This window comes from Peromyscus eremicus, chromosome 22 (assembly GCF_949786415.1).
Source record: "Peromyscus eremicus chromosome 22, PerEre_H2_v1, whole genome shotgun sequence".
Lineage (NCBI taxonomy): Eukaryota > Metazoa > Chordata > Mammalia > Rodentia > Cricetidae > Peromyscus > Peromyscus eremicus.
This window is the reverse complement of record NC_081437.1, coordinates 20,556,363-20,581,696: the sequence shown is the minus strand read 5'-3', so window position 1 is coordinate 20,581,696 and position 25,334 is coordinate 20,556,363. Positions and strand designations below refer to the sequence as shown.

General features: G+C 44.2%; 1 long non-coding RNA gene across 1 annotated transcript; it reads right to left on the bottom strand.

Moving 5' to 3' along the window:
* Positions 1-5,661: 5,661 nt before the first annotated feature.
* On the bottom strand, positions 5,662-25,334 carry LOC131897604 (uncharacterized). Its single transcript, XR_009375737.1, has 3 exons — positions 25,088-25,334; positions 24,393-24,481; positions 5,662-7,175 (listed from the first exon to the last, which is right to left on the bottom strand). It is a non-coding gene; the product is annotated as an uncharacterized LOC131897604 (long non-coding RNA).

Here is a 25,334-nt window from a genome sequence, read left to right as displayed (position 1 = left end):
GTAGAGGGGGGTCTGAGCCCCTGGAACTGAAGTTAAACATGGTTGTGAGACACTGTGTGGGTGCTGGGAACCAAACTGGAGCAGCAAAGGCCCTTAACCACTGAGTCATCTCTACAGTCTCCCAAAACACCTCCCCCCCATAACTACAATTTTACACTCTGGTACAAGTTGGTTTTTCACACAACTACTGCAATGGTTGTTTCTTAGAGTTCCCATTTTTATGATGAGTAATTCAACCTAAATGTATATGTACATTTACCCCCAAACTTCTGTTTCCCAGAAGAAACCACTGATGAAAGTTCTACTGCTGTTGGCAATTTTTATAAGTGATCATTTAGTAGCTTCCCAAAGGCATTTGACAAGTCATGGATGAGATTTTCCTAGTAGACAGAATCCTGTCATTTGTTTCTTGCTCCATCTCAAACTACACAAAAATGGTGATAAGGAAATACAAGGGACCAGAAGCCAGAAAGCCAAAGAGAATGGCGTCAACAAAAAGTTGTAATGATGGAGAGGAGTTTAACAAGCCCTTTCAATCCTGACTTGTATCTCTTATTTGTCTGCTTCGTTTGCTGGGGTGGCAGGAGAGGGCCAGCAAGATGCAAACTACTTCACAACAAACACTCAGGAATTAAAGGTGCTGTCATCTCCTGAAGGTAGAAGGCAGGACTAGGCAAGAAACAGCATTATCCATTCAGGAAGCAGGAGGCCCCACGACAACCCACATCCAAACCATCGTAGGCCGTGTGCCTGGCACTCTCATTACCTCTGTCCTCTCATTCAGAGCCACACACAGCCACGTGACACTCTTCACAGGCCAATTTGTGCTCCGTTCCACTTGTAGCCCTCAGAAAGAGACATCTTCTTGACAGAGTTTGCAAATCGTGTTTTGTTTTTCCCTCTATAATTTGCATCTCAGAAAGTCTCCCGTGTGTCAGAGTTGGTCTCATCACTTTTCTTGGAGGAGAGAGACGGGGAAGAGGAGCAGAGCTACAGCCCTAGTTTAAAGTGGAGCACGCATAAATATTGTAATGGCATCATCTTCGCACAGGGCTTAAGAGCTTCCTATACCTACAGCCTCACCTTGTATTAACGTATAGATGATTTTAAGCATCAAGTTTAAAGTGAAAACTAGCTCAATTGCAACTGAGATACAGCCTAATGTACTAGACTTTTTTTAATCAGACTAACATCTTAACTACTATTGTAGACTATATTTTGTAAGCTAGCTGACTCTCCGAACAACACTGGATATGGAAAGAAATACTGCCTTCCTGTATAAACTTCCACTGTCCTGAAGATGGTTGCCTACACTGTGCATCCACCCCATGTGATGTGGCTCCTGGAAGTGAGGGACCAAAGCCACTCACAGATATTCACTGAATTATGGTGGCAGGAGGTGGAATCATGTCATGAAATGACAGTGGGACTTGCCTTATCCTCTCTGGGCCTCTCAGGACTAAAAGCCTCCAAGCTTAGTGAGGGCTTGAACACCTAGTGTCCTTTCATACACAGAACAAGCCACTCTGCTGATGTGCTCGACTCCCTTTACCATTACAAGAGGAGACAAAGTTCCACAATACACAAATCTAGGATCTTTCTCTTTCTTTTAATCTCCTGGCTTCCCTCTGGGGTTCTCTAAAAATTCCTCCTTCTCCTAACTTATATTCAAGAGTCATTATTATGCACTATTACTCCAACAGGAGAATGAGAAAGTCCAGTAGGGATTTGCATCTAACTAAATCATAAAGAGGATGCAAATATTTCAACCCCCACATCCTCTACAATGCTCTTGATTTATATCATAAACTGCACACACACATACAATTTTAAATGTTCCTGTGAGATGTCTTTCTAAAGTAGTTCATTTCACAAACATCAGTATCCAATATGGATTCCAGTAGGCTGGAATTCTCTACACCTGTCTAATCTGCCTCGAAGACCCATGAGGCTTTTTTGCCTTGCTCCCTCCTCAATTTATGGCCGCCTCTCTTGGCTTTAGGCTGCTACTGCTGCCCTTGCTGTCTCCAAGGCTCATGGACTTGTCCAATGGGTCTGTGAACAACTACAACATCCGTACACGTCTGCACCTGTATACCCCCAAACTCTCAAACAATAACCCCTCCAATGCCATCACTAGACTGGGACTGTCGCCAGCTGACACCATCCCTGTACTGTCTCATCATTTCACTAGAGTGAGAAACAGCTGCAGTACCATCTGCTCAATGCGAGCTTCACCCCTCAGTCTCTACATGTCCCTGCCTTCCTTCCATCACGTGACCATTGCAGGCATCTCCATCTCTTCTGGACCGGTCAACTTCACTGTGCACTAATGATCAGGCTTGCCTAGGTGTCATAGTTTACTCTAGAAAACATTTTCATAGAACATTGACCTTTCATCCAGTGATTCTCAGCACTGGATGACTGCAGAGCTGTGAAAACATACTCACGTTTGGACCTGGTGCCAAAGATGCTGATTTAATTGGCCTGGGTAGGGCCCGGGCACTGCTGTGCTTTCCAAGTGATTTAAATTGCCCCCAGGGTTGAGAACACCAGTTCTATCACCTCTAGACTTCTATTTATATGTGAAGCATGGATGATGCTTACCAATTTAACAGGCTGCATCACATCCACAGGACTTAATGGGATACTGAGTCCACTTAATTGAGTACATATGGAACTCCTTAGCATTTGTATATCTCTAAAAACTGTCCTTGTGGTGGTCCTGGTCTCGAGGCTCAGGGGATTGGCAGGGATGTGCATCCTTCAGTGCTGGTTCTGGGTTCTCTGTTATTGCTAGAATTCTGAAGACTAATCATTACAACTAAATATCTATTCCTATACTTTGATCAATATGAGGTAGGGAGGGAGTCATATGTCCAATCAGGAGAGAAACTGTCTCCCTTCTGTGATAATGATGAATTGGCAGATATATATCTCTCTCTTACACTTAAGAATCATCTTCTTCCCCTGTTCTCAGTAAATGGGGAGTGTCATCTGGGATGGGATAAACAGTTGAGAGGGAACTTGTATCTTTGAGCCTGGCTCTGAGAGGCTATTCTGATCACCATGGTGACTCCATAAAAAGACTGTCTTGGGGAAAGTCTTATGCTTAGACTGGGGGCAAAGGTCAATGGACCATGAATCACCCCACACACACACACACAACAAACTTACCAGTGAGTTATGGCTTCACCCTTGGTGAGCTGGAAGATGGCCCAACTTCATGGTGAAGGGCATGGACTAGGTTACGTGTCTCTCTTTGAATTCCAAGTCCAACATCTCTAGGGTGTATAAATTAGAATTAGTCATGATTAGCTAATTCATAGAGTTCTTTTGAGGATTAAATGAAGCAATGCAGGTAAAGCTTCTTAGTAGCCTGTCACGGTACGTAATTAATGTTTTCTAATAACGTGCATAAAAGTCCTCACTTTGCATAACCTTAGAAATCATTTAGGGGATTAAAAACAGAGAGGACCATGGGAAACATCCTAATCATGATATTCACTCTTAGTTTGAGGGTAGACTAGAGAGAGTCTGTGAAGAAGAAATAACCTGGGGTGGAGACATGATTTCCATTGCACATCCCACCCTCTGTTTTGTGTAGGCAGGAAAGCTTTCTAATGAGCACAGCCCAAGTCAGATGTGTTCAGTCTCCTGGCTGATGACAGATGTGTAGCCAGGGAAGAAAGGAAATTTTCCAACCTATATTTCCCCAAGGACTTGAACCAGAAGAGGCTTTGCAGCCCAGCATTACGATCTCCGGGGTGCTGGTGAGACTTAAGGACGTCTGACACCCATGAATTGAGCTACTTGAGACCCTGTACATTGTAGCCATCAACCTCCCAATGACCACTGTAGCTGGGACCAAAAAGGAAAGTTGACTTTCCCAAGGCAACAGAGGAAGTCACTTCCTGGCTCCACATGGGGGGGGGGGGGGGTTGACAACGCAGTGGCATCGGGCTGTGAGCCACTCTCCCAGCACCTCCCAGTGTCCTTACCTTGACTCAGGGATAAACAACACTCAGGAAAGAGAAATTTTCTCTCACCTCTAGTAAATAAAAAGAAAAAAAAAATCAATAAAATAATTTCCAATCTGTTCCTTACAGCTAGATGCCCCACTGATCAGAGGAAGTCAGGAACCAACGCATTAACTCTGCGAGAAAACAGCTTTTGGAAATAGGATTTGATCTAGTTGGCTGAGTAATCATTATGCTTGAAATTTTCCGTGCCATATTTACTAGTCAATACAACACACGGGGATGCAGACTGCCGCGATGGCGCCTCTCCTTGACACCAGCCTCCAGACCACATCTGCAATTACTGTCAAGATCATCAAGCCATCCAGCAGCTTCGGGCACACGCTTGATTTGGCCAAAACAAAGCAACAACGGGTTTGTAACAAAATAAGAGAGTTCCCTCAGGACCAGCAACTCATTCTAACTCCTGAAACTGGAAGTGCTACCTGTTCCTAGGACTTAAATCTAAGCATCGTTCCTATAAACCTTTCTTCACCCAGTCCTGTTCCAATGAGGACCCTGACCCCTCCCCAAATCCTGAGCCTACTCTGAGCAAGATAAGACATATCAGACGTAACTATTGCTGTTAGTAGACACTAGGCATCAGTGATGGTGGTCCACAGTACAGGACACCAAATCAGTGATGTTGGTCCCCAGTATAGGATAATGTATGGGTCCTTGCTATCCTATTCTAGAACTATCTACTTCCTACCTGACTCTAAGAGTGTCATGTTCTAGAGACCCCATGGCCATCCTACTCACAAAGTAGAAAAGGTTTTTGATATTGATAGTCTACTGTTCTTAAGAGTCTATGCTGTGTTGAGTCTCTGAGCCTCTCTTTACATTTGTCTGTGGTGATATATTGTGTCCCCCAATATATAGTGCATTCTGATAAACTTATCTGGGGCCAGAACAGCCACTAGATAGACATAGAGGCCAGAAAATGGTGACACACACACCTTTAATCCTAGCATTCAGGAGGCAGAGATCCATCCGGATCTCGGTGAGTTCAAAGCCACACTGGAAACAGCCAGGCATGGTGACACACGCCTTTAATCCCAGGAAGTAATGGCAGGAAGCAGAAAGGTATATAATGTGTGAGGACCAGGAACTAGAGCCTGGTTAAGCTTTCAGGCTTTTAGCAGCAGTTCAGCTGAGATTCATTCCGGATGAGGACTCAGAGGCTTCCAGTTTGAGGAAACAGGATTGGCTGAGAAATTGACAAGATGAGGTTAGCTGTGGCTTGTTCTGCTTCTCTGATCTTTCAGCATTCACCCCAATACCTGTCCCGGGTTTGTTTTTATTAATAAGACCTTTTAAGATTCATGTTGCGTTTGTCCTTTTCTGGGCTTGAAAGCATCACCTCAATCATAGCTTCCTGAATCATGACAAACATTTGGGGTTTGTGCCTCTTTTTTGTTTTATTTTGTTTTTGATTGGCTGGTTTTATTGTTTGGTTTAGTCTACAGCAAGAAGGAGGAAGGAAGGAAGGAAGGAAGGAAGGAAGGAAGGAAGGAAGGAAGGGAGGGAGGGAGGGAGGGAGGGAGGGAGGGAGGGAGGAAGGAAGGAAGGAAGGAAGGAAGGAAGGAAGGAAGGAAGGGAGAAAGGAAAGCTAGTCTTACATAAAGCACTGAAACTATAAGCTACATATTTCTGGTCTTGGGAAAATCACCAACCACCACGCAAGCTGGGCTAAACTTGAAGGGATGCAGGCTACATCCCAACGCCCTCGCCATGTGCTGCTAGGCAAGTCATTTACCAGCTGCCAGTGTCAAGCCTGCACTTCAGGGTCGCCTGGTATAATATGCACATCCGGTGTCCAGCCAACACGCTCATTTCTAGAGTGGGTATCCATCTCCCAGTGAGGAGAGTATGGGCTACTAAAACAGCCATCCCTCCTTTGAAGAATTGCTTTTTCCCATGCTCCATTACCCTGGGTAGCCTATAGCCACTGACTGGGTGATACAAAGAACAAAGTACTAGGCCCCTTGCTTCAAGGTGGGGCTATCTAGGAGACACTATTTCTTCCCCGGGGCATCCTGTGGGACCCGCTGAGGCTGAACAGCAGATGAGATGACACTTTTGTTTTCTTTCCTGCCACTTCCACCCCACTCTACCTGTGGTGATATTGTGTTCCCCAATATATTGTGCACCCTAATAAACTTATCTGGGGTCAGAGGACAGAACAGCCACTAGATAAACATAGAGGCCAGAAAATGGTGGCACACACACTTTAATCTTGGCATTCCAGAGGCAGAGATCCAGATGGATCTCTGTGAGTTCAAAGCCACACTGGAAACAGCCAGGCATGGTGACACATGCCTTTAATCCCAGGAAATGATGGCAGGAAGCAGAAAGGTATATAAGGCATCAGGACCAGGAACTAGGGTCAGTTAAGCTTTTAGGCTTTTGAGCAGCAGTTCAGCTGAGATCCATTCGGATGAGGACACAAAGGCTTCCAGTCTGAGGAAACAGGATCCGCTGAGGAATTGTCGAGGTGAGGTTAGCTGTGGCTTGTTCTGTTTCTCTGATCTTTCAGCATTTCACCCCAATACCTGGCCCTGGGTTTGTTTTTATTAATAAGACCTTTTAAGATGCATATTACATCTAACCACCATATTATGTTTCTCATTCCATTTCTCAGAAGGGCATTCTTTTAATAAATCCCCATGTAAGCACCCCCAAGCCCTTGTTCAGATTCTGCTCACATGAGGCAACTAGAATGTTGTGTGGGAAGGGATTGGAGACGGTGAAGGGTGAAGACAGGCTCCTGAAACCATCCTGTTGAGAAACATGGGTTCTCTCCTATTCTCCTGGAATTCTATGGCTCCCTGAGTTGGGTGCGATTAGAAGTCACAAGCTCATGAACTCAGCTCCATTACATTGAAACAGACATGGTTCAACGCGTCACAGTGAGCTGTCTATACCAGTGAGCCTGGTAGCTAAAGGAATAACAGAACAAGATGGAAACATTCTATCTACCAGGAAACCACACCGGAAAAACAGATCACCTTCCAGTTTGCCGACGAAACTTACTGTAAATTTTCTCGAGACTCAAATGAAAGTCTTCCAGTTTACTTTGCTGCTCACTGCACACAGATTATCCAGGAACAATCTGCAACCCTGAGACTTCACCCCAGCCCTCCAAGCAGTTTCCTGTGGGATCAGCAGGTGGAACAAGGACATGACCTGAGGCTGAGCTACTTCAGAGATTAACCATGTATCCAAAACCAGACGAGTGCTGAGCTTATAATTTACTCAACTTGGGAGTTCATGCCTTTCCTTTAACCAACATAAATATTTCAATGTTTCCCAAGTAAGTCTATAAATATGCCCTTAGGAATTTGAAGTTTTTGTAAGATTTTCTATTTTAATTTCTATGATAGTCTTTAAAGACTGGTGTGAGTGGGTTCTGCATCTGAGAGATGGCCACTGGTAAATAAACACTGCCACGAGAGTTCAATATTTGTGCTATGATTGAGTGTTGACTATACTGGGACCCAGAGGTTGCCCAGAACTGCAAATGCTAACCTCAGCGAAGGGTCTCTCAAGCTGGAAAACTGTAGGTATGTTCTCATGAATCTAGGAACTTTCAAATTTGAGAACTATTCAACAGCAAGTTTATTCCTAAGACAGTCAACACAAATTCCAGTTGCTATCATGAATATGAGCAACACCTACAAATTCTAACTGCCAACAAGACAGCATGGAAGGAGGTGTTCTAGCTGCCTGCCACCCATGACCTGACATAGAATGGTTACCCTGGGCATGAAAGATGAAGGTGCAGCTGTGAAAATGCGAAAGACATCCCTTTGTAGGCTTTTAATTAAAAATCCTGCAGAGTATTTTTGAGACAGGCCCTCATTGAGCCAAGGCTAACCTCAAACTCACGATGCAGCTAAGAATAGCTTTAAATTTGTGATCTTCCTACCTCTCCCTCCCCAGGACTGGGATTATAGATATGTGTCACTCTATCTTGCTTAAGAAGCCTACTAATTTCCTTGCTAAACAAGCATGAGACCTGAGCTCAAGTTACCAGTACCCATGTAAAAAGCCAGGCATGGATGCATGTGCCCATAATCTCAACACTGGGCAGGGTGGGGTAGGGGGCTCAGGAGGAAGATCCTGAGAACTTGCTGGCCATCCAGACTAGTCAAAATACAAAGTTCCCAGTCCAGTGAGTGTGGGGGTCCACAGAGGCTCCCTAGTAAGGCCTTACTCAAAGTCAGAAAGTCTGAGCTTGCTTTGCCCAGCAGGGCTGCATAATGGAATGATTTTGGCCAAGGGTATGGTGACCAGGTGTTTTGAAGGGTCTACACTTGGCTGTATGTTGTGCTTGGATCTTGAAAGGGGAAAGTTTTTTCCCTCTCCCTTGGTAGTGTATAAAAAGCCCATTAGAATAAAACTAGAGGGGACTGGGTATTGATCCAGGGCCCTCCCAAAGTTGTCCTGTGTCTCTGTCTTTCTCTCCGACTCCATCTATATTTTTAATACTTCCTTACTCCTCTCTCCTCTCCTCAAGAACCCTTCAACAGGTTGGAGCTGGTCTCCTACAAGTGAGAGACTCTGTCTTAGGACAATAAAGAGTTGAGCAACAAGGGAAGGAAAAGGCACTTAGCATTCTGCTCTGGCCTCCCCAGGAGTAAGTACCTTCACACTCAATACATCTATCACACACATATAACAACTACACACACACACACACACACACACACACACACACACACACACACCACAAACAGCATACAAAAAAAGCAAAAATATAAAAAGTGTAAAATTTATTTTTACAACAGAGGGAATAAATCAATGAATACACCTGACATTGGCCATGAGACTATTTCAACTTGAAAACAGATATATATTTATATGTTTTATATTTCTGGTAGGGTCCCTGGGAGATACTTAGTAAACATTCAACAAGAGAATAACTAGGGATCATGCTATAGAGGTGGTCCTTCAAAGAGTTTAGTGGCAGGTGGGGAAAGACCCAGATTAAAGATGAGTATTTGATCACAAAGCAAGTCTATGCCTTCACAGATGGGAAAACTAGAAAGAAAAGAAGCAGATCGCCATAAAGTCAAGAGACTGATGCCTTCTGGCAGAGGGAGGTGTTGAGAGCAAAGCAGAGGACATGGGCAATTTTTAGGATCAAGGGCATTTTCCTACTGCTTCATCATGACCATTATGTAGGTGCACATTTTCATACCACTCAGATCCCACAATATAATGTGAGTGCAGGCTTCCCACTGCTGGTCATTGTATTTACTCCACAGTCTCACAGCTGGGGGCCCTGGGAGTTTAAAGACAAGGATTGCAGGGATGAGGAGAATTGTTCATTTACCAACAACTTAGGACAACTTTTTCTGTTAGGTGCCTAAGAGTTTGGACGCGCCTGAGTAGAAAGAAGCATTTCCTAGCAACACTTCTGCATCTATTTTTGTTTCTCTCATTTCTCTCCCCTTAAACTTAAGCTACCTAGGGATTAGCCAATCAATTAGAACATGCTTTAATTAATGGCATTGTTCAAACTGGTCTATCCTCATTCAAGCCCCCAAAGGCAATCTCATGAATGAAATGCAGACTGGAGATTTAGGATTGCAGTCTTCTTGTCAGTCAAACCCAAATCTTTCAGGCATGGACGCTTTGAGGAAACAGTGTGAAGATAGGCTTTCACAGCTGGGTTGAGCCCCAGGGATCGGTGGTCCAGCAGCAGCAAACGCAAATGCCTATAAACAGAATCTCTTAACAGAACTCTTGGAAGTAGGTAGGCTGTAGAGCAGGGTTATTTAGGCAGCTTGAAGGGAACTCTCTCAGAATAAGCACTGCCTTGTTGCTTTGCTCTTCATAATTCTGTGTAGAACTTCTGGTTAGGCATGGTAGATTAAACTCATACTTTTTTCCCCCTTCTTTCTGCAACCATAGTAAAATGAGAGTAAGACATTTTTTTTTTTCAAACTATGGACGCTTACGGATAAAGAGGAGATGACAGCAGACAGAGGACATCCATCAGTGAAACCTTGGAAGATGGAAGTGACGACTTGACAGTAATGGGGAGAAAGATGAAAACTAAGCAGGCAAAAAAAAAGGTTGCCATCAAGAAGCAAACTAAATCGCACCCTAAATCACGGAAGAGCTCTGCATATAGAGGAATGAGATTACTCTAGTGGCTGACATGAGGACATTGAGCTGAAAACTGGGAGGGCCAAAATAAGTTAAGCAGCCCATGTGGCACTCTCCCTGATTTATAAAAGACTGCAAGTCTTGTCAACAGTACAAAAGGACTAGACTGACCCTTCTCCAGCACACTGTACTGATCACGAAACACTGGATGAAGCAGGGATATAATGCAGAGGTTTCACATGACTTTCTTTTAAAGATATAATTGATAGCTAATGATTAGAGCCATTGTTATAAATGGTATGGTTTTAAAATTCCACTTTCTGATTGTTTGTGGATATTGACAATTGACCATGGACCCAATGAGCTGGCCATGTTAATCTGATCATTATGATCCCACAGCTGTGCGACCCCTGAACTTCCTAAATACATAGACATACTGCCCGCCAAGAGTGACTGTTATTTCTTCCTTTTGACTCATTTTACCTTCATTTCTTCTTGAGCTAATTCCCTAGCTAGAACTTCAGATACAATGTCAAAATAAACGGCAATGGAAGAACATCATTATCTCCTTTCTGATCTTATCAAGAAAACATACAAACTCCCACCACTGTTATTGTTCTTTTCATAAATTCCTATCATCAGAACAAGGAAATTTCCTTTTATTGCTGTTTAGCCAAGAAAGTTTTGAAATGACTAATGAAAGGTGAGTTTTAGCAAATGTTTTACATCATCTACCAAATAGATTGTGATTATTCTCCATTATGAATTTGGTAAATTGCCATTGGCCGAGTTTTTAATGGTAAATGCTCCTTGATTTCCTACATAAATCCACCTTGTTCCTGATATCTTTTCTCTGTATTATTAGATCAGTTTACTAAATTGTGATTTAAACCATATATTATTATCCACAAGAGATAGTGGCTAAACTTCCTTGAATAGACCTTGAGAGATTTGAGTGGATTACTCAAAATTTCTGACCTTCCATTTTCATTTTGGCAAAATGAAAACAATGTCCCACAAAGCTTTGGATTGTAATAAGGATTAAAAAATAAAGAGTATGAAAAAACCCCTTTGCACATTTCCTGGCACACAATGAGTACCCAACAAACATTCATTGGAACATGAAAATTGACTCCCTTTCTAATCAGCTAGAACTTCAAAATAAAGCCTATACAAAACATTCTCAAGAAAAATTAATAGAAAAAAGGCTTCATTTCCAAAATCCACAAGTAATACTTGTCTCGCAACACTAATTCATAGAGCCCAGCTCTGCTCAGGCCTCCCTTAATGCTGAGAACCCAGTGATTGCCATCTTGAGAGCAGGAAGTCCAGACGGAGATGGCTAAGAGCCTCTCCCAAGACACCTGCCCATTCAGTCCCTAACAGTGACTTCTAATTCTACTACCGGTGTAAATGACTGGTGAAAATCGGCCTGAACAGGGAGCCGGGAGACATAGTTCAATGGTTTGTGACCTGGCTTAAGCATTCTGACCTTTCAAGGTTGCATTTTCCTCATTTATCAAAAAAACAACAGTGGACCTAGAGGCATCGCTCAGAGGCTAAGAGCCATGGCTACTCTTCCAAAGGATCTGGGTTCCGTTCCCAGCACTCCACCTGGCAGTCTGTAACTCCAGTTCCAGAGAACCCAACACCCTCTTCTGGTCTCTGAGGGCACTGCCATCATGTGGTACATGGACTTAACATGCAGGCCAAACACTCGTACATACAAAATAAAAATAAATGAGCCTTGAAAACAATGACAGCAGTTATAACATCATATTGTTATAAGAATGAAAAATAAAAGTTAAAAAAATGAATCCAGCTACCTGCAAATATAAAGCATGATTACATTATTATTATTATTATTATTATTATTATTATTATCATCATCATCATCATCAACAATATGCCAAGTGCTTCCTATTGGTTACATAAGTAAATACTAAGTAAGCCTGCAAGGCGTGAGCATCTGTAAGGCACATGACTGTTAAGCAGACTGCTGGAGACCTACAGCTGGGAAATGGAGCATCAATATCTAAAGCCAGACACTCTGTTCCTCAACCTCTAAGTCATACAAAGGAAAATGCTGATCTCCCACTCAAAGCAAAGATTGACAGTCTGGTATTAAGACTCAGCGTCATTTGACACAAGAACATCTATTAAAGGGAAGCAGAGGGAGGTGGGGGGGGGGGGACTTTCCTTTCATGATTATCCCTTTTGAGAATCTTTTGTTTTCTCATTCATAAAAAAACACAAAACAAAACAAATAAACAAAAAGCCTGCCACAGGAAATGCCTTCCGCCATAAAGCTCCGGCTAATCGAAAGTTTCCTTGGCCAGCTGCCCCAGCTGTGCAAGTGGAAGACATTAAGACTTTGGGGAACTCACAGTTCTCCTGTTAATGTAATATGAAATTGTTCTAACATTTCATTGACTCGGAGATTGCTCTCTGTCCGACAGTAGCTTCCGCCTCTGGATGTTCTTCCTTGGGTCTCTCTTGTCTCATTGTAGAATCTGCAAATAGCCACGGGCCTTCCCACGCCTGTCATCTCTACACACACCTGATGTGGGTAACTCACTTTAGAGACAGACACTGAAGGAGGGAAGACTCCAGCCCTAGGGTGCGAGGGCCACCACTCCTCAAAGCCTCCGGCACACTGGTTAAATGAAGTTCATCAGATCCACCTCCTTCTCTGGTTGGGACTCAGGTAGGGTAGGATGACCCTGGGACATTCCTGTGGCTCTGTTCACAGTAAGAAGTGGCAGTTGTGGTCCATCCAGCTGTGCGCTGTGAAAACAGCACAGCTGGAGCTGCAGAAGCCTGAACCCTCTGCTCCCCAGAGATCCAAGAAGGTGTGCGTCTCCCATTGTTTCCATTGTTTAGGATCTCCTTCCCTCTTGGCTTTCTCTCGGCCAACATCCCTTCTAAGTTTTTTGGTTAAAAAACAAAACAAAACAAAAAGAGCTAAAGCTAGACGTGATGGTAAGAGTTTGTAATCCCAGTAAAAGGGATATGGATGCAGGCTGATCTCTAGGGCTTACTGACCAGCCAATCTAGCTTACAAGAAGGGCCCCAGTCCATTGAGCAATCCTGTCTCAAAAACAAACAAATAAATAGTAAGTAAATAAATGTGTGATGGTACCAGATGAAGGACATCTAAGGATATTTTCTGGCCGGTACACACATCCACCCCCCACAGACACAGGAGCACACACACACACACACACACACTTCCACACCCCACAGACACAGGAGCACACACACACACACACACACACTTCCACACCCCACAGACACAGGAGCACACACACTTTCACACCCCACAGACACAGGAGCACACACACATCCACACCCCACAGACACAGGAGCACACACACATGTCCACACCCCACAGACACAGGAGCGCACACACTTCCACACTCCACAGACACAGGAGCACACACACTTCCACACCCCACAGACACAGGAATACACACACACTTCCACACCCCACAGACACAGGAGCACACATGTCCACACCCCACAGACACAGGAATACACACACACGTCCACACCCCACAGACACAGGAGCACACATGTCCACACCCCACAGACACAGGAGCACACACACTTCCATACTATACACACACACACACACACACACACACACACTTCCATACTTTACACATACACATGCATACACAGCCGCCTCTCTCCACCCACATTAACCAAATACTGTCGGTGTTGGAGTGGAAGCTGAATGTAGACATTAGTACTTGCCTCCCCGTGTGCACACGTTCTCTTCCTAGGCTCTCCCATGGCTTCCACCCTAATTCTTCCTCTCCTTTCACTATGACCGAGGTCAAATGGAGCATTAGGATTTCCTGACCTTTATCTCGACCTCCTCTAGCCTCCTTCAACTTGGAGCATTCATTGACAGCTTGTATTAGATTTTGTGTCCCCATGACAAAGCACCAAGGAAGGAAGGGTTTGTTTGGACCATGATTTCGGGTGGTTCCATCCATTGTCACATGACTCCATGTGCTAAGGCATAATATCATGGCAACAGGGACATGTGACAAAGAAGGTCCTTCACCTTGTAGTGGCTGGAAACCAGAACAAAGAGCATATAGGAAGGAGTCAGGGCAGGATAAAGCCCCAAACAGCATGCCCCTGGGAACCTACTTCCTCCAACCCGGCCCCACATTCCATAGCTCTACCATCCCCTCTAAGAGTCCACTCCAACTGTGAACCACTCAATGGATTAAACCAGTTATTGGGTCAGAGCCCTTATAATCTAACCATATCTGAAAATAGCCAGAGATGATCTTTACTAATCTCCTAGGTGTTTCAGTCCAATTAAGTTGACAATCAAGATTAACAATGTCGAATTCCCTATGTGCCTGGCCCTATACCAGGGACAAGAAGATAAATCCAAACAAAATGGGAACTCCTCAAGGAATTTAAAAGTCTAGTAGAAAGGACAGATGGGTGTCTTAAAAAAGGACTGACATGACTGGAAATGGAAGAGATGAATGACATTTTCCAGAGAACACCTAAACCAGCCTGGAGTTATGGCTCAATCATACCACAAGGACACTTGCTCAACTATGTTCACAGCAGCGTTATTTATAGTAGCCAGAACCTGGAAACAACCTAGATACCCCTCAACCGAAGAATGGATAAAGAAAATGTGGTACATATACACAATGGAGTACTACTCAGTGGTAAAAAACAATGACATCATGAAATTTGCAGGCAAATGGATGGAATTAGAAAAAAATCATCCTGAGTGAGGTAACTCAGACCCAGAAAGACAAACATGGTATGTACTCACTCATAAGTGGATACTCGATGTATAAAGCAAAGGATAACCAGACTATAATCCACAGCCCTAGAGAAACTAGATAACAAGGAAGACCCTAAGATGGACACAAGGATCACCCTGGGAAGGGGAAATAGATGAGATGTTCTGGGTAAACTGGGGGTCGGGGATAGAAGGTAGGAGGGGATGGGAACATGAGAGATAGGGGTGTTTGGGTTGGAGCAGGGACAGAGGGAGAGCAACAAAATAGATATCTTGATATAGGGAACCATTATGAGGTTAGGGAGAAACCTGGTGCCAGGGAAACCCCTGGGAACCCGCAAGGATGATCTCAGCTAAGACTCATAGCAATAGTGGAGAGGGTACTTGAACTGGCCTTCTCCTATAATCAGATTGGTGACTACCCTAACTGTCATCACAGAACCTTCATCCAGTAACTGATGGAGACAGATGCAGAGACCCACAAACAAGCACTGGGCTGAGCTCCGAGAGTCCACTTGAAGAGAGAGAGGGGGGATTATATGAGCAAGGGGGTCAAGATCATGATGGAGAAACCCATAGAGACAGCTGACCTGAACTCATGGGAGCTCACAGACTCTAGACTGACAGCTGGCGAACCTGCAAGGAACCAAACGAGACCCTCTGCATGTGGGTGATAGTTGTGTAGCTTGGCCTATTTGTGGGGCTCCTAGCAGTGGGACCAGGATCTGTCCCTGGTGCATGAGCTGGCTTTTCGGAACCTATTCCCTATAGTGGAGTGCCTCACTTAGCCTTGATGCAGGGGAGGAGCTTGGTCCTGCCTCAACTTGATGTGCCATGCTTTGTTGACTCCCATAGGAGGCCTTACATTTTCTGGGGAGTGGATAGGGGTGGGGGGGGCAGAAAGGAGGAGAAGGGGGGAATGGGAGGAGTGGAGGGAGGGGAAACTGTGGTTGGTATGTAAAATAAATTGAAAATAATAATAATAATAAAAGGATCAGATTTGCAGTTTAGGACACACTGGTAGCTATGAGAGGAAGGCTGAAGACTTGTGCCTGGACACCAGCTAGGACTGAATAAGTCAAGAGAGTCTCTATAACGTGACCTGGAGACTGAGGGGAGGAGGGCAGACACAGAAGAGAAGGAAACTGGAGGAGCTTCTGACTGCCACTCCCGGGGGCGGGGGTGGGGGTGGAAGGCAGAGAGAAAAGGAAGAGGGCCTCAACAGGGCAGCACCAGCTTGCTAGCTGGGATGTCAGAATAAATGGAGCCAGTATCACTAGCCTTTGAGCAGCCTGGAACTAAAAATAGGGTTTTGGGAAGGTGTTGAAGGTGCTAATTGGGCCAAGGGAAGGAGATCAAGAGATTATAAGACGATAAGGGGGTTCCATTTTCAGTAAATTACAGAAAAGGCAAAACAACATAGTGTCAGGAATCAGATCCGTGAGGCTGAGGCTCCAGGCAAAGGAGCAAGAGAAAATGTTAAAATGAGAGAACACAGCCAGAAAGAATTGTTCTAAGGCTGATGTATTTGCCCGGGTTCTCCAGAGGAAAAGAACCAACAGACTATTCTATTCTCCGCTGCCTATTTCAGACCAATATATGTAATTATTAAAATAGGTTTGTTAAACTTACTTCCACGACTTGAATCGGGACAATGCCACAGTGGCCATGGGCAAGGTGGAGAGGCAGGACATCAGCAGCAGCTGCTCAGGTCAGGAACCTAGAAGCCCCAAAAACAGAGGGACCAATGATTCAGCACCAGTCTGAGGCTGAGGGCCTGGAAGCACCCTGTAGAGGGGCATTGTGCAATTCTGTGTTTCAAATGTCTAAAAAGCCGCAGTGTGACATCCATTGACAAACATGGCAGCAGAAGCTGTATGCACCCAAGTCTGGGCAAGCTTTCCCATTCATGGTTTTCATCCCATCTGGGCTGCCACTGGGTCCCGCCCAGCCGTCCTCGCCATGGGCAGGGCCTCCCCACTCCCTTTGCTGAAACCACAGGCCAGTCTTCTCTAGAAAACCCTCACAGACAACAAGTTTGCTCCACCCATGTTCCAAGTATACCTAAGCCCAGTCAAAACGACGACCAAGTTTAACCATTACAGGCAACAAATACCTCAATTAAGACGGTAGTTACAAAGCAATACACAATGAGCAAAACTGATGGAGCTATGCACCTAAAGTGAAGACACTTTAATGTGTTTACGAGTAAATAGCCGAGCTGTGTTTAAAGCAAATTCCTCCAGTAGAGAGGACGATACGCAGATGTCGGACTGAGATAGAGATTTCTCAACTACTTGCTAATTAGGTGAGTATTCTGTATAAGGTAGAAGAACAGAAGCCATGGCAAGTGCCGTAAGACACGGTGAAATGATGTGAAGAAAGACCGTGAAGGACCAAAATATCACAGCATCAATAAAAGGAAAAAAAATAGTGAATGAAAGCTGAGGAGAATGTTTTAAGAGAGTAATCAGCAGAGAAAATGCCCACCAAGAAAGGCCCAGAAAGATGGAACTAAGCCTAAGCACCCAGTGCCTTTGTCTATCTAGAGGACTTTGGTGAAGTCTGAGATTTCTTCTCCTTAGTCTTGCTATTACAATAACTAGGTTACCCTGAGGCAGTGGTTTTAAAACACATTTTTTAGTAGCAAAAAAATGTGGGGAGTGAGTGGTAGAGGACTTACCATGACCAATTCTAAATTTGCTGGCTTTGGGTCCTGAAATTGAATGCATGAACATTTTGGCCATTTCTGGTCATGCACGGGTTGGGCAAAATTTAAAATAAATTAGAATTACATAGCACCTTGTACCTAGAAACGAAGGCCAAGATGGATGGTTGTGATAGCCTCCAGTGTTGATGCCAGGAACTGTTTGAACAGGTACTAGGAATCCAGAGAAACCAGGCTCACTGCTGGGAACCAGGACTGGCCTTTGTAGAAATTGTCCGTGAGGTTATAATCTACATTACAAGGCTGAGGGTGACACCTGGTGGCCACAGATATCACTGCAGGTTCCCAACATAAGCCAGCCAGGCTTGCTCTCCAGCTTCCCAGTCTTGGAGGGCAAGCTAGGCTAAAAGCAGGACTAGGTGACCATGAGTGAACCCCTGTAATTACCAACCACCCTTCCTTTCAAATGATGAGACCTGTAAAAAGAGGTCATGACTGTACTGCAGCACTGTATTACGTCACACACCCTTACAAGGCAGGAAAAGCCACCTGTCACAGCTCCATTTTATGAATGGAAGACTGGGGGGTGGGGAAGAAACACAGAGAGGTGAAAGAATTAACCAGAAAGCCAGATCTTGTGGATACAGGTGAAGAGCTCACTCTGTAATACAATGTCATTAGACCTTACCAAAGGCATGCCTTGGGGATGCAGTTAGGCACCCAGAGTCCACACATGGGCCCTAGACATGAAATCTGACTTGGATTCTAAGAGATCCCAAAGCCATTCAGTCAACAGGCATGTCTTGAGTCCTTACTTCACACCAGGCATAGTATGTGTGTAGACAATAGAGCCCTGCCTGAAAAAGCACTTACCTATCCACAATGGCAAACAAGCATGGTTCAGGGCAGGACCGGAATGGGGAGGCCGGCATGCAGCACAAGTACATCTCTGCAGAAAAGAATTGGAAATGGACAGGGACACATCTCCCCACACCTGAATAAGGCTTCAGCTGTGAGCAGTTCAGAGTGTGCTCTCTGTCACCAGACCACCTGGAGTGAGAGGGAAGTACGCACACATTTCCACACACCTGTCCTTCCCAAAAGATGGAAAATGGGGAAGAGAATTCACCTTCAGTCAAACTAGGAAACAGACAACATCCTAATACCTGGCTGATGAGACAATTCAGGGGAAGAGGCAGGCATGGCAAGCACGTGTCCAGCCCTTGGGTGGCTCGTGGTAGCTCGGCAATGAAAAAGGACCCAGAACTCATGATCATCCACTGAAATGCAGGGGAAATGGGAAGTATGCCAGAGAAATCTTGACACAAAAACTGGAAATTGGCAAAGCACATACAAACAGAGATAGGCAAAAAGAAGCAAATGCTAACATGCATTGCAGATGATATTCTGAGTACGCAGGCTTGCTGTTCCCTCCCCAGATAGAGGAGGAAGTAAGCATGAAACAGATGTGTCCTATGCAGAAGGCAGAGGAGAGCCTGTGACAAGGTCTGTAAGAGATTTAAACCCCTGGCCAGATATTGCCAGGCAGTGAGGGAGAACCATGCTATAACTATATACCAGTACTAAAAAGATAGAAGAAACCTTGTTTTAGGACACACACACCCCATGTAGCCCAGGCTGGCCTTGAACTCCTGCCTCAGCCTCCCAAGTGCTGGGATTACTGGCATGCCTCACTCTCAGTTTTCTGAATCTTTAATGCATACCTAAATTCAATAAGCCAAGAGAATCCATGAGCTCTAAGAGAAGTGAGAGGGATGGATGAGAGAGCTTTGAGCTGCTCTGGGGGGTTTCTGCCCCCAGTTAGAAGGATGCTAAGTGAAGGGTGGAAGTCCAAGATCTGTGACAAACCATGCTTAAGGGCAAAGGTTACTGCAGGAGCTGACCTGGAAAGTTACCTACCTCGGGCCCTAACTTGGAATCATTTTAATTATTTTTCACAATCCACCAAACGATGATATTTGTAGAGAAACGGGTAGAGCTTGAAACTACTACATTAAGTGAGGTGACTCAAACCAGACAGACAAGAACTCCGTATGTTTTCTTTCATATTCAGATCCTAGTTTGCAATCCGTATATGTGTGGATATAAGTGGGCTGCATGGGTAATGCCTAAAAGGAAACCAAGAGAGGGAAGAAAATGAGAAAGCTGGGAGTGAGGGTGGTTGTGGGTGTGTGTGTGTGTGCAAGTACACAAAAAGATACATGTGACAATAAAGGACAAAGAAAACTGGGTGGAGGGAAAGAGCCGAGAGGAGGGGGATGGAGAAGATGTGGGGAGAATTGAATAAAGCATACTTTGTTTGAGAATGCCACTATAATCTAATATACTATAAACTAATCTTAAAAATAATTTTTTACAAATCCAAGTTTCCTGCAAACGTATCAGCACAAACCTTTCCTCTCACAGGAGGGGTCTGAAAAGCTACTCTCTCTATTCAGGGAATCCCCAGGGAAAAACGAACCTCAAGTGCTTCTCAGTGAGAATCACACTGGACACCCTGCAGACACAGATGGGAAAACACTCAGGCCCCTCAGGATCCCCACAGTGAGCAAAACCTGCTCCAGTCAAAAACGACCAAACACAAGAAAACAAACCACCAGAAGAAGTCAGACAAAGAAGCAGGGACTGAATCCCAAATGCTGCAGATGCTAAAGCGATACACGCAGAATAAAAACGAAATAAAAATGAACAAGCAGTGACCACAGAAAGCCTGGGCTAAGAACAGCAGCAGCTGTATGCACAGTGGCCAAATCCTAGAAACAGCAGCACCCCCAAAGGAGACGGATACACAAACGGTGTTGGGCTCATTCAGTGAAACTGTACTGAGAATTAGAAAGGAATGGATAACAATCTTAAAAACAACATGAGTGGGAATGCTGTTTGGTACTTTTTAGACACAGCTCCAAAAGACAAAACCAACATCAAGGCACTAAAAATCAGAATATCTAAGGGAGGAAGGGTAAATTAACCACAAGGGTAACAACAGAACTTTCTGAGGTTATGGCAATATTCTGTACAATGCTTAGATACTGATTTCACAGGCACACACAACTATAAAAACCCATTTCATTGTGTAAGTATATCTAAATGACATACATTTAACAAAAAAAGAAACCAGAAGCTACGTCTTCATCCATAAAAGTGATCAAATATTTGGAAAAAGATCTAAGAAGAAATTCTAGAAATAAAAATATACAAGCTGGGTGTGGTGACACATGTCCTTAGTCCAGCACTCAGCAGGAAGAGACAGGTGGATCTCTGTATACTCAAGGCCAGCATGTTCTACTAAGTGAGTTCCAGAATGGCCGGGGCATAAAATAAAAAATATATAAGCACTAAATTCAAAAGCTGAGTAGGTTCTGCTTCAAGCTATGTTTTATATAAAATATTAAGTCTAAATCTCTCAAGAACATCTTCTTTGGGGGCAGAAGGTTGAGACAGGGTTTCTCTGTGTAGCCCTCGCGGTCCTGGAACTCACTCTGTAGACTAGGCAGACCTCGAACTCAGAGATCTACTTGCCTCTGCCTCCTGGGTTCTGGGGTTACAGATGCATGCCACCATGCCAGGTAAGATCCTGGGTGCTGGGGTTAAAGATGTGTGCCACCATGCCAGGCAAGAACATCTTTCGAAGCAACAGAACACCGTCACTATTCTAAAAGACGTTTTCAGGGCCTGGACTCAGCTGGTAAAAAGGCTAACTGCACAAGTTTGTCAATCTGAGTTCAGTTCCCGGAACCCACAAAAAGAACCACATGCAATGTCACACATCTGTAATCCCAGCACTCCTACAGAGAGATGGGAGGCAGGAGAATCACCTGGAAGCTCATGGGCCGGCTGGCCTGGAGTATAAAGCCTAAGAAACAACAAGAGAGACCCTGTTTCAACAAGATGAAAGATGAGAACTGAATCCTGAAAGTTGACCTCTGACCTCCACACAAGTGCTGTTGCACACACACACACACACACACACACACACACACACACGCACCCCAAATTAAAACAGATGTTTTCGAACATCTACAATACATGAAAACTTGAATATAATTCTTAAAGAGAAGGGCTGCGGAGAGCTGGGAGTCAAATACTGAACTCTTTTTCCTCTCAACACATTTGCAGAAAGGGGCCACCTGAGAGTGGAGGGATTACAAGAAAATGGCAACGAAGGTGTTGAGGACCCAGATGGGCTATTTGTAGTCCTAACAGCTCGAGAGTTAAGATTCCCCAGGTTTTCAGGTGAGAGCCTGGCAGAGCCAAAGGTGACAGCTTTCACAAAGACCCAAATGAGCCAACAGAGTTTCTTTTTCCTTTGTTTGTTCTGAATTTCAAAATGGATTAACTCTTTGGAGTATTTTTCTAGTTCAACCATCTAAGTGAAATAAAAATAAATAAGTCGTCTTTAGAAAGAGAGTTCATTCAGAGTCTCAAATGAGCTCTACAACTTTTCAAACACAATGTTGCTCGTTCCAACTAAACCCAGACACGCACTGTAGAGGGTATTCAGGACAAAGGCGGTATGAATGCCACCAATTCTATGCTTGTTCGGCTGTCATCTCCCCAGCTCCTTCATCGTGTTCTCAGAGACGATTTTCTATAATTACTATAACCACGTACAGTTGAGCCACCATTATGTCACACAATGGCCATCCTTTGGGCACAGTGTATCTGTCCATCTTAAAGGAAGATAAGGATTCCCCCAATCACAACTAGAGTGCTTATCCCTAAATGAAACACCTGTATCACACACACACCCCCAACCCTGAGACTAAGGGACCATGGAAGAAGAAGGTGAAAAGATGGCAAGGGACAGAGGATAGGGCGGACCACCTAGAAATGGTGTCTTGTGGATGTGGCAAAGCCATCGCACCCCGGGACAAACAACAGCTATGGCTCCCGGCACAGACCAAAGCAGCCAACATTCCAACATGGGTGGAGGAGGGGCTCAGAAGGACCCACCCCAGCTCAGGAGCCAGTGGCAGCTGACAGCTGCTGGGGGAAGAAGAGCCAGTTCTCTGCAGGGTGTGATCTCTGGTACATTGCTCATGCTCCAGTGGACTGCCCATGCACATGCAGGTGTCACTGACGACATTCAGTGGCTTATGAAGGGGGAGAAATGAAATTAGGGGGGCGTGGGAGGGGGTGAGAGGTAGATATGATCAAAATGCATTGTATACATGTATAAAATTCTCAAAGAATAAATTTTACTTAAAAGAATACATAACTATCTAAATGAAACAAATGTTTAATAAAAAAAAAACCCTTAGAATATCTGAGAATTTGCTACCAAAACAGTATGAAAAATAAACAGAACAAGACAAGAATTTTATACTTTTCTCCAGATATCCATGAAGACTTTTTTAGGATAATACTTTGTTTAATGCTTTGAGAATTTATACAATTTGAGAATATATACAATGTATTTTGATCATATTCACACACACACATTCCCATTCTTCCCCCCCCACTCCTCCTATATCCACCCCTACAGACTCTCCCAACTTCATAAAGGTTTTCTTTTAGGTGGTGGGCAGGATTGGTGTGAGCTTCCTTCTAACCTGAATACTCACTCTGTAGTCCAAGCTGACATCAAACTCATGGCGACCCTCCTACCTCAGCCTCCCAAGTGCTGAGATTTCAAGTATGTAGCATCAGGGCTGGCTCTAAGGACCTGTTCTGTGACACTGGGGGTTCAACCCAAGACCTTGCACATGTGAGGCAAACGCGGTATCACTGAGCTGTTCCCCCATCCCCTTTGGTGATAATTGCTTTTAAAGAAATGAAGACATTGAGTAAGAACCTGTGTGTGTGTGTGTGTGTGTGTGTGTGTAGAGGGTGGGTGTGTTGTGAAATCTAACTTGACTATCTACAACCATCACGCACCCAGCAGGGTTGTGTTTCTGCCACATTATCACTTTCGGGATCTGCACGCTGTTCTACGTTGTCTGAATTGTACCCTTCATTTTCTCGTGTGTCTTCTCTGCGTTGAGTTGTTTCTATTTTGGGGTGGTTATATAAGACTTGCTTTTATTTTAATACTGATGTCAGCATTTCAAGTGCTGTGAAATCATGTGTTTGTGCTATAAATACCATAGTACCTGCCTTCCTTTGCTCTCTGCTCATTCCAGTTATTAAGCTAAGTCTTGTACGCTTTGCTTTGTGATGCTGGAACTGACCCTCTCTACACCTCACTTCTGACTTACCAGCAGGTGCCCGGATAGGCCCTGCCAACAGGAGGCACTAAGAACAGAATGGGATGGAGGAGGAAGAAGGGACCATCTCCTGTGGCTTCCTGCTTCCTTCCTCTTCCTGAGAGCATTCCTTTAGCAATGCTTCCTTACTCAGGCACCCCCAGTTCTTTCCCATGCCAGTAGCTAGATTGAATGCCCAGCTGATAGGCTTTAGCAAGCCAAGTCTCATCGCATATCCTCAAGAGCTCACCATAACCAGCTAGGCCACTGGATCTCAACTTGTGGGTCACAACCCCTTTAGGGGTCAGACGACGCTTTCACATGGGTTGTATATCAGATATCTACATTCTGATCCATGACAGTGGCAAAATGACAGTTATGAAGTAGCAACAAAGATAACTTTATGGTTGGAGGTCATCAAAACATGAGGAATTGTATTAAAGGGTCGCAGCATTAGGAAGGTTGAGAACCACTGAGAGAGGCCCTCTCCTCGGATCCCAAATCCTTCCTGTGAGCTCAGAGACACTAGATGGAATACCTTCTCACACAGCCCTCTTCCTAGTTGCGAAATCTTCGTAATTCCAACCTCTTACCTTTGTTCCCTCAGCTTTACCGATGGTTCCTGAACCTCTTGCCCTCTGAACACTTGAGAGGCCTTTTTTGGTTTGTTGCTTTCAGAAATCTAGATTAACAAATACATACATTGTTAATAATTTTTCTGTTTTAAATTTTATTTTATCTTTAATTGTGTGTGTGTGAATGTGGGTTTATAGATACACGAAGTGCAAAAGAGGGTGTAGAATCCCCTGGACCTGGAGTTACAAGCTGATATGAGCTGCCCAAAATGGGTACTGGGAACTAGGTCCTCTACAAGGACATGCTCTTAACCACTGAGTCATCTCTCCAGCCACATTACTAATAATTTGTATATAAAATGATCTTTGTTAAAATGACTGGCAAGTCTCTTAAATTCTATCCTCTCTAAATTCCCTCTTGACTGTTTTGAAGTTCACAGCATCAAAGCTTCCACATTATTTCACCAGAATTATTTCACTTTTGGTGCTATTTTAAATTATTGTTTTTTGAGACAGGGTTTCATGTAGCTCAGGCTAGACTAGAACTCTGTACATAGTAGAGGATGATCTTGAAGCTGTTTTTTAATTTATTTTTACTATTGATAATTAGTGCATGTATATGTGTTGGGGGTATGTTCACATGAGAGCAGGTCCCCATAGAGGCCAAGCCATCAGATCCCCTGGAGTTGAAGTAACAGGCTGTTGTGACTCACCCCACATGAGCAGGTCCTAGAACTGTACAGGTTCTTAAGGTCCGAGCTTTCTCTTTGGCCTCCACAGTTGACCTTCTGATCATTCGGCCTTCACCTACCAAGTACTGGGATTACAGGCATATGCCACCAGGCTTGGTACTTGTGATCAAATCTCAGATATTTGTGCATACAGGACAAATCCTCCACCAACTGATCCCCTAAGTGATTCTCTAAAAGTGAATTAAAGGATTAGAGGATTCATCATGGT